At 45.5% G+C, this 10,000-nt stretch overlaps 1 protein-coding gene across 32 annotated transcripts in view; it reads left to right on the top strand.

Moving 5' to 3' along the window:
• Nucleotides 1–10,000, top strand: part of rbm47 (RNA binding motif protein 47) — a 74,374-nt gene that overhangs the window by 25,087 nt on the left and 39,287 nt on the right. The window lies entirely within an intron of this gene.

Genomic DNA, 10,000 nt, shown 5'->3' on the forward strand with positions numbered 1-10,000 from the left:
GGCCTGCTACGTGACGCCGCGCCGGCAGCCATTTTGTGGAAGTACAGCATCATAAAGTCATGTAATGGAGGTCATGACTCAGCAGGATGGGGATCTCCATGGTTACAGCTGTTATTCTCCATTGTGATTGGTCGGAGGGGACCGTTTGTTAGATTGTTGCGAGACTAACCTGAGACGCAGAGAGAGAGAGAGAGCAGAATGACAACGCCCACAGAAGATAAGCGAGGCATTAGGTTGAGACACTTTACTGAGCTGATAAAAACACACTCAACATTGTACTGTCATACCAAGGCATGAGAATGATCAGATTGGTTTTATCAGTGGTGGAGATCACTACATGAGAATGATCAGAGTGGTTTTATCAGTGGCGGAGATCACAACATGAGAATGATCAGAGTGGTTTTATCAGTGGCGGAGATCACAACATGAGAATGATCAGAGTGGTTTTATCAGTGGTGGAGATCACTACATGAGAATGATCAGAGTGGTTTTATCAGTGGCGGAGATCACAACATGAGAATGATCAGAGTGGTTTTATCAGTGGCGGAGATCACAACATGAGAATGATCAGAGTGGTTTTATCAGTGGTGGAGATCACAACATGAGAATGATCAGAGTGGTTTTATCAGTGGCGGAGATCACAACATGAGAATGATCAGAGTGGTTTTATCAGTGGCGGAGATCACTACATGAGAATGATCAGAGTGGTTTTATCAGTGGCGGAGATCACAACATGAGAATGATCAGAGTGGTTTTATCAGTGGCGGAGATCACAACATGAGAATGATCAGATCGGTTAGTTGGAGAACACAACATGAGAATGATCAGAGTGGTTTTATCAGTGGTGGAGATCACTACATGAGAATGATCAGATTGGTTAGTTGGAGAACACAACATGAGAATGATCAGAGTGGTTTTATCAGTGGCGGAGATCACAACATGAGAATGATCAGAGTGGTTTTATCAGTGGCGGAGATCACAACATGAGAATGATCAGAGTGGTTTTATCAGTAGCGGAGATCACAACATGAGAATGATCAGATCGGTTAGTTGGAGAACACAACATGAGAATGATCAGAGTGGTTTTATCAGTGGCGGAGATCACAACATGAGAATGATCAGAGTGGTTTTATCAGTGGCGGAGATCACAACATGAGAATGATCAGAGTGGTTTTATCAGTGGTGGAGATCACAACATGAGAATGATCAGAGTGGTTTTATTAGTGGCGGAGTTCACAACATGAGAATGATCAGAGTGGTTTTATCAGTGGTGGAGATCACAACATGAGAATGATCAGAGTGGTTTTATCAGTGGCGGAGATCACAACATGAGAATGATCAGAGTGGTTTTATCAGTGGCGGAGATCACAACATGAGAATGATCAGAGTGGTTTTATCAGTGGCGGAGATCACTACATGAGAATGATCAGAGTGGTTTTATCAGTGGCGGAGTTCACAACATGAGAATGATCAGAGTGGTTTTATCAGTGGTGGAGATCACAACATGAGAATGATCAGATTGGTTAGTTGGAGCACACAACATGAGAATGATCAGAGTGGTTTTATCAGTGGCGGAGATCACAACATGAGAATGATCAGAGTGGTTTTATCAGTGGCGGAGAACACAACATGAGAATGATCAGAGTGGTTTTATCAGTGGCGGAGATCACAACATGAGAATGATCAGATTGGTTAGTTGGAGAACACAACATGAGAATGATCAGAGTGGTTTTATCAGTGGCGGAGATCACAACATGAGAATGATCAGAGTGGTTTTATCAGTGGCGGAGATCACAACATGAGAATGATCAGATTGGTTAGTTGGAGAACACAACATGAGAATGATCAGAGTGGTTTTATCAGTGGCGGAGATCACAACATGAGAATGATCAGATCGGTTAGTTGGAGAACACAACATGAGAATGATCAGAGTGGTTTTATCAGTGGCGGAGATCACAACATGAGAATGATCAGAGTGGTTTTATCAGTGGCGGAGATCACAACATGAGAATGATCCGAGTGGTTTTATCAGTGGCGGAGAACACTACATGAGAATGATCAGATCGGTTAGTTGGAGAACACAACATGAGAATGATCAGAGTGGTTTTATCAGTGGCGGAGATCACAACATGAGAATGATCAGAGTGGTTTTATCAGTGGCGGAGATCACAACATGAGAATGATCAGATCGGTTAGTTGGAGAACACAACATGAGAATGATCAGAGTGGTTTTATCAGTGGCGGAGATCACAACATGAGAATGATCAGAGTGGTTTTATCAGTGGCGGAGATCACAACATGAGAATGATCAGAGTGGTTTTATCAGTGGCGGAGATCACAACATGAGAATGATCAGATCGGTTAGTTGGAGAACACAACATGAGAATGATCAGAGTGGTTTTATCAGTGGCGGAGATCACAACATGAGAATGATCAGAGTGGTTTTATCAGTGGCGGAGATCACAACATGAGAATGATCAGAGTGGTTTTATCAGTGGCGGAGATCACTACATGAGAATGATCAGATTGGTTAGTTGGAGAAGACAACATGAGAATGATCAGAGTGGTTTTGTCAGTGGTGGAGAACACAACATGAGAATGATCAGATCGGTTAGTTGGAGAACACAACATGAGAATGATCAGATCGGTTAGTTGGAGAACACAACATGAGAATGATCAGATCGGTTAGTTGGAGAACACAATATGAGAATGATCAGAGCGGTTAGTTGGAGAACACAACATGAGAATGATCAGATCGGTTAGTTGGAGAACACAACATGAGAATGATCAGATCGGTTAGTTGGAGAACACAACATGAGAATGATCAGATCGGTTAGGTGGAGAACACAACATGAGAATGATCAGAGTGGTTAGTTGGAGAACACAACATGAGAATGATCAGATCGGTTAGTCAGTGGCGGAGATCACAACATGAGAACCGGGGAAGGATCAGAGGGGAGGTTCGGTAAATGAACTGAATACAACCAGAAGTGTGTGTGTGTGTGTGTGTGTGTGTGTGTGTGTGTGTGTGTGTGTGTGTGTGTGTGTGTGTGTGTGTGTGTGTGTGTGTGTCGGTGGGCCAGTTTCACATTTGAAGAGCTTTCTAGTGCCAGGCAGGTGGGGGGGTTGAAGAGATCGAGGGAACACTTGGTTCTCTCCTTCCCCTCCTCCCTTCTTCCACTCCTTTCCCTCTCTGCCTTCTTTAATGCCTCTCCTTGTTCCCTCTCTCCACCTCTCTGTGGTGTGATGTCCCAGCATTACCCCCCCTCCTCTCCCCTTTCCTCCCTCCTTCATTATCCCCTCTCTCCACCTCTCTGTGGTGTGATGTCCCAGAATTCCCCCCCCCTCCTCTCCCCTTTCCTCCCTCCTTCATTATCCCCTCTCTCCACCTCTCTGTGGTGTGATGTCCCAGAATTACCCCCCCTCCTCTCCCCTTTCCTCCCTCCTTCATTATCCCCTCTCTCCACCTCTCCGTGGTGTGATGTCCCAGCATTACCCCCCCTCTCCCCTTCCCTTTCCTCCCTCCTTCATTATCCTGGTTCCTGTACCTGTCACCCTCATACCTCTTGTTCACTCAAGTTTAATGGAGAGGAGAGAGTGGGAGATGGGAGAGGAGAGGGTGAGAGGGGGAGAGAGGGGGAGTTGGGAGGTAGGAGTGGGAGGAGAGGGAGAGAGGGGGAAATGGAGTGGAGGGGGAGAGGAGAGGGGGAGACGAGGTGAGGAGGGGTGGAAATGAACCTTTATTTAACTAGGCAAGTCTGTTAATAAGAACAAACTCTTCTTTACAATGACGGTCTAGGAACAGTGGGTTAACTGGTCTAGGAACAGGGGAACAGTGGGTTAACTGGTCTAGGAACAGTGGGTTAACTGGTCTAGGAACAGGGGAACAGTGGGTTAACTGGTCTAGGAACAGTGGGTTAACTGGTCTAGGAACAGTGGAACAGTGGGTTTACTGGTCTAGGAACAGTGGGTTAGCTGGTCTAGGAACAGTGGGTTAACTGGTCTAGGAACAGTGGGGTTAACTGGTCTAGGAACAGTGGAACAGTGGGTTTACTGGTCTAGGAACAGTGGAACAGTGGGTTAACTGGTCTAGGAACAGTGGGTTAACTGGTCTAGGAACAGTGGAACAGTGGGTTAACTGGTCTAGGAACAGTGGAACAGTGGGTTAACTGGTCTAGGAACAGTGGGTTAACTGGTCCAGGAACAGTGGGTTAACTGGTCTAGGAACAGTGGAACAGTGGGTTAACTGGTCTAGGAACAGTGGGTTTACTGGTCTAGGAACAGTGGAACAGTGGGTTAACTGGTCTAGGAACAGTGGGTTAACTGGTCTAGGAATAGTGGGTTAACTGGTCTAGGAACACTGGGTTAACTGGTCTAGGAACAGTGGGTTAACTGGTCTAGGAACAGTGGGTTAACTGCCTTGTTCAGGGGGCAGAACGACAGATTTTTACCTTGTCAGCTCAGGGATTCAATCCAGCAACCTTTCGGTTACTGGCCCAACTCTCTAACCACTAGGCTAGTAATACAGTCAAACCCCAACATCCAGTATATAGGTCCTGGATGTCCCTAGTATATAGGTCCTGGATGTCCCTAGGATATAGATCCTGCATGTCCCTAGTATATAGGTCCTGGATGTTCCTAGTATATAGGTCCTGGATGTCCCTAGGATATAGATCCTGCATGTCCCTAGTATATAGGTCCTGGATGTCCCTAGTATATAGGTCCTGGATGTCCCTAGGATATAGATCCTGCATGTCCCTAGTATATAGGTCCTGGATGTCCCATTATATAGGTCCTGGATGTCCCTAGGATATAGGTCCTGGATGTCCCTAGTATGTAGATCCTGGATGTCCCATTATATAGATCCTGGATGTCCCTAGGATATAGGTCCTGGATGTTCCTATGATATAGATCCTGGATGTCCCATTATACAGGTCCTGGATGTCCCATTATATAGGTCCTGGATGTCCCTAGTATATAGATTCTGGATGTCCCATTATATAGGTCCTTGATGTCCCTAGTATATAGGTCCTGGATGTCCCTAGTATGTAGATCCTGGATGTCCCATTATATAGATCCTGGATGTCCCTAGGATATAGGTCCTGGATGTTCCTATGATATAGATCCTGGATGTCCCATTATATAGGTCCTGGATGTCAGGAAGCTTGGCCCCAGTGATGTACTGGGCAGTACTCACTACCCTCTGTTGCACCTTGCGGTCAGATGCCGAGTAGGTACCATACCAGGCGGTGATGCAACCAGTCAGGATGCTCTCGATGGTGCAGCTGTAGAACCTTCTGAGGATCTGAGGACCCATGCCAAATCTTTTCAGCCTCCTGAGGGGGAATAGGTTTTGTTGTGCCAGCTTCACGACTGTCATGGTGTGTTTGGACCATGGTAGTTTGTTAGTGATGTGGACACCAAGGAGCTTGAAGCTCTCCACTACAACCTCATCGATGTGAATGTGGGCCTGTTTCGGTCCTCCTTTAGTCCTGTAGAGGTTGTTGTCCTGGTACCACCAGGTCTCTGACCTCCTCCCTGTAGGCCGTCTCATCGTTGAGGGAGAGGTTGTTGTCCTGGTACCACCAGGTCTCTGACCTCCTCCCTGTAGGCCGTCTCATCGTTGTCGGTGATCGGGCCCTACCACCAGGTCTCTGACCTCCTCCCTGTAGCCCATCTCCTCCCTATAGGCTGTCTCATCGTTGTCGGTGATCGGGCCCTACCACTGTCGTGTCGTCGGCAAACTTAATGATGGTGTTGGAGCCTTGCTTGGCCACGCAGTTGTGGGTGAACAGGGAGTACAGGAAGAGGACTGAGAACCCCCTAGATAACTGTCTGCTCATTCTCCTTTACGATGGCTGTTGGACAGTAGTTGTGGGTGAACAGGGAGTACAGGAAGAGGACTGAGAACCCCCTAGATAACTGACTGCTCATTCTCCTTTACGATGGCTGTTGGACAGTATATTACAGCTAGATTGCTGGGTTGATTCCTGTTTATTGCCAGGTTTGTCTACTAGGCAGATTCCTTAGGTTACAAAGGGCTTAGGTGGGCCTTTGGAGCGAGAGTGTGTGTGTGTGTGTGTGTGTGTGTGTGTGTGTGTGTGTGTGTGTGTGTGTGTGTGTGTGTGTGTGTGTGTGTGTGTGTGTGTGTGTAATGATTGAAGGAGGGATGTTTTTCTGTCTTCCATCAGTCGAGTCACTCATTCCCTCGTTCGTGTCTTCCTGTGGTATAAACGGTTAATGGTTGATCACTGGTCAGGTGACCTGGGAGGCCGGTCCCTCGTTCGTGTCTTCCTGTGGTATAAACGGTTAATGGTTGATCACTGGTCAGGTGACCTGGGAGGCCGGTCCCTCGTTCGTGTCTTCCTGTGGTATAAACGGTTAATGGTTGATCACTGGTCAGGTGACCTGGGCGGCCGGTCATCTGAACACCATGAATCTGCTGATGCTGATGACTGACAGTTCATCTTTCATCTGGTTTCACATCAACAGGGTTAGAAAGGGGGAAAGGCTCTTTCTCTCTCTCTCTCTCTCCTCCCTCTCTCTCTCTCTCTCTCTCTCTCTCTCTCTCTCTCTCTCTCTCTCTGTCTCTCTCTCTCTCTCTCTCTCTCTGTCTCTCTCTCTCCCTCCCTCTCTGTCTCTCTCTCTCTCTCTCTCTCTCTCTCTCGCTCTCTCTCTCTGTCTCTGTCTCTGTCTCTCTCTCTCCCTCTCTGTCTCTCTCTCTCTCCCCCCCTCCCCCCTCTCTCTCTCTCTCACTCTCTGTCTCTGTCTCTCTCCCCCCCCCCCCCCCCCCTCTCTCTCTCTGTCAATTCAATTCAATTCAAGGGCTAGAATAAATAAGAATAAATAATAAAATAAATAAGCATAAATATGGGTTGTATTTACAATGGTGTGTGTTCTTCACTGGTTGCCCTTTTCTCGTGGCAACAGGTCACAAATCTTGCTGCTGTGATGTCATACCGTATTTCACCCAGTAGATATGGGAGCTTATCAAGATTTGGTTTGTTTTTGAATTCTTTGTGGATCTGTGTAATCTGAGGGAAAAATGTGTCTCTAATTATGGTCATACATTGGGCAGGAGGTTAGGAAGTGCAGCTCAGTTTCCACCTCATTTTGTGGGCAGTGTGCACATAGCCTGTCTTCTCTTGAGAGCCAGGTCTGCCTGCGGTGGCCTTTCTCAATAGCAAGGCTATGCTCACTGAGTCTGTACATAGTCAAAGCTTTCCTTAATTTTGGGTCAGTCACAGTGGTCAGGTATTCTGCCGCTGTGTACTCTCTGTTTAGGGACAAATAGCATTCTAGTTTGCTCTGTTTTTTTGTTAATTGGGTCTAATTGTGCTGCTGTCCTGGGGCTCTGTAGGGTGTGTTTGTGTTTGTGAACAGAGCCCCAGGACCAGCTTGCTTTGGGGACTCTTCTCCAGGTTCATCTCTCTGTAGGTGATGGCTTTGTTATGGAAGGTTTGGGAATCGCTTCCTTTTAGGTGGTTGTGGAATTTAACGGCTCTTTTCTGGATTTTGATCATTAGTGGGTATCGGCCTATCGTCTCTGTCTGTCTGTCTCTCTCCCCCTTCTCTCTGTCTCTCTCTCTGTTCTAATTCTGCTCTGCATGCATTATTTGGTGTTTCACATGTAAACTGAGGATATTTTTTGCAGAATTCCTCATGCAGAGTCTCAATTCAGTGTTTTTCCCACACCCCAGACCTCACAACCATAAAGGGCAATGGGTTCTATAACTGATTCAAGTATTTTTAGCCAGATCCTAGTTTGCATGTCAAATTTTATGTTCCTTTTGATGGCCTAGAAGGCCCTTCTTGCCTTGTCTCTCAGATCGTTCGCAGCTTTGTGGAAGTTACCTGTGGCACTGATGTTTAGGCAGAGGTATGTATAGTTTTTTCTGTGGTCTAGGGCAACGGTGTCTAGATGGAATTTGTATTTGTGGTCCTGGCAACTGGACCTTTTTTGGAACACCAGTATTTTGGTCTTACTGAGATTTACTGTCAGGGCCCAGGTCTGACAGAATCTGTGCATAAGATCTAGGTGCTGCTGTAGGCCCTCCTTGGTTGGTGACAGAAGCACCAGATCATCAGCAAACAGTAGACATTTGACTTCAGATTCTAGTAGGGTGAGGCTGGGTGCTGCAGACTGTTCTAGTACCCTTGCCAATTCGTTGATATATATGTTGAAGAGGGTGGGGCTTAAGCTGCATCCCTGTCTCACCCCACGACCCTGTTGAAAGAAATGTGTGTATTTTGCCAATTTTAACTTTAATACAACTTGTTGTTTGTGTACATGGATTGTATAATGTTTTTCCCCATCAATTTGTATAGCGGACCCTCGTGCCAAATTGAGTCGAAAGCTTTTTTTTAAATCGACAAAGCATGAGAAGACTCTGCCTTTGTTTTGTTTTGATGTTTGTCAATTAGGGTGTGCAGGGTGAATACGTGGTCTGTTGTACGGTAATTTAGTAAAAAGCCAATTTGACATTTTCTCAGTACATTATTTTCACTGAGGAAATGTACGAGTCTGCTGTTAATGATAATGCAGAGGATTTTCCCAAGGTTGCTGTTGACGCATATTAAGAGATGGAAAGAGAGATGGAAAGAGTTATTGGGGTCAAATTTGTCTCCACTTTTGTGGATTTGGGCAATCAGTCCTTGGTTCCAAATATAACAGAGCTAAGGATGATTAAAGAGTTTTAGTATAGCCAATTGGAATTTGTTGTCTATATATTTTATCATTTCATTTAGAATACTGTCAACACCACAGGCCTTTTGGGTTGGAGGGTTTGTATTTTGTCCTGTAGTTCATTCAAGGTAATTGGAGAATCCAGTGTGTTCTGGAATCCAGTGTGTTCTGGAATCCAGTGGGTTCTGGAATCCAGTGTGTTCTGGAATCCAGTGGGTTCTGGTCGTCTTTAATAGTTGATTCTAAGATCTGTATTTGATCATGTATATTTTTTTGCTCTTTATTCTTTGTCATAGAGCCAAAAAGATTGGAGAAGTGGTTTACCCATACATCTCCATTTTGGATAGATAATTATTTGTGTCCTTGTTTGTTTAGTGTTTTCCAATTTTCCCAGAAGTGGTTAGAGTCTATGGATTCTTCAATTACATTAAGCTGATTTCTGAAGTGCTGTTCCTTCTTTTTCCGTAGTGTATTTCTGTATTGTTTTAGTGATTCACTGTAGTGAAGGCGTAGACTCAGGTTTTCTGGGTTTTTAGATGGATAGTTTTCTCTATTTCTTTCTTATGTTTTTGCATTCTTCATCAGACCATTTGTTACTGTTGTTAATTTTCATTTTTTTGATTTGACAGAGAAGCTGAGATCTCTCTCTCAAGGCTGTATGTTAATAGGCCACCACTCCCCCAGTCATTGATGCGAGAAGGAGCCTGTTTAGTTTTGATAGTCCTTGAAACTCTCTTTAGTCTCTTCTCTTGACTCTCTCACTCTCTCTCACTCTCACTCTCTCTCTCTCTCACTCTCGCCCCCTCTCTCTTTCCCTCTCTCTCTCTCTCTCTCTCTCTCTCTCTCTCTCTCTCTCTCTCTCACTTTCTCCCCCCTCTCTCTTTCCATCTCTCTCTCACCTCTCTCCTCTCTCTCTCCTCTCTCTCTCCCTCTCTCTCTCTCCCCTCTCTCTTTCCATCTCTCTCTCTCTTTCTCACTCTCTCGCCCTCCTCTCTTTTTCCCTGTATCTCTCTCTCTCTTAGCTACTCACTAAGGTGTGTGCTGTTTACTTAGCTTGGGCCGTGCTGGGAACGCATTTACCGTTGTTATGTACACACACACACACACACACACACACACACACCAATATGACTTACTAGGTCCTTTTGAAGGAGGAGATGGGGGAGGGGGGGGGGAGAATTGTAAAATCTAAACCTGGCTTAAAACTACAAACTGAAACATGAAAACCTTCCTAAAAACTACAGTTCCCTTTAGTCTCCTCTCCTAAATGCTAGTTCCTCCCTTCACATTAGTTATACTGAGTCAGAGATTGGT

The sequence above is a fragment of the Oncorhynchus mykiss genome, chromosome 10 (genome assembly GCF_057628025.1).
Source record: "Oncorhynchus mykiss isolate SJ-2025 chromosome 10, ASM5762802v1, whole genome shotgun sequence".
Classification (NCBI taxonomy): domain Eukaryota; kingdom Metazoa; phylum Chordata; class Actinopteri; order Salmoniformes; family Salmonidae; genus Oncorhynchus; species Oncorhynchus mykiss.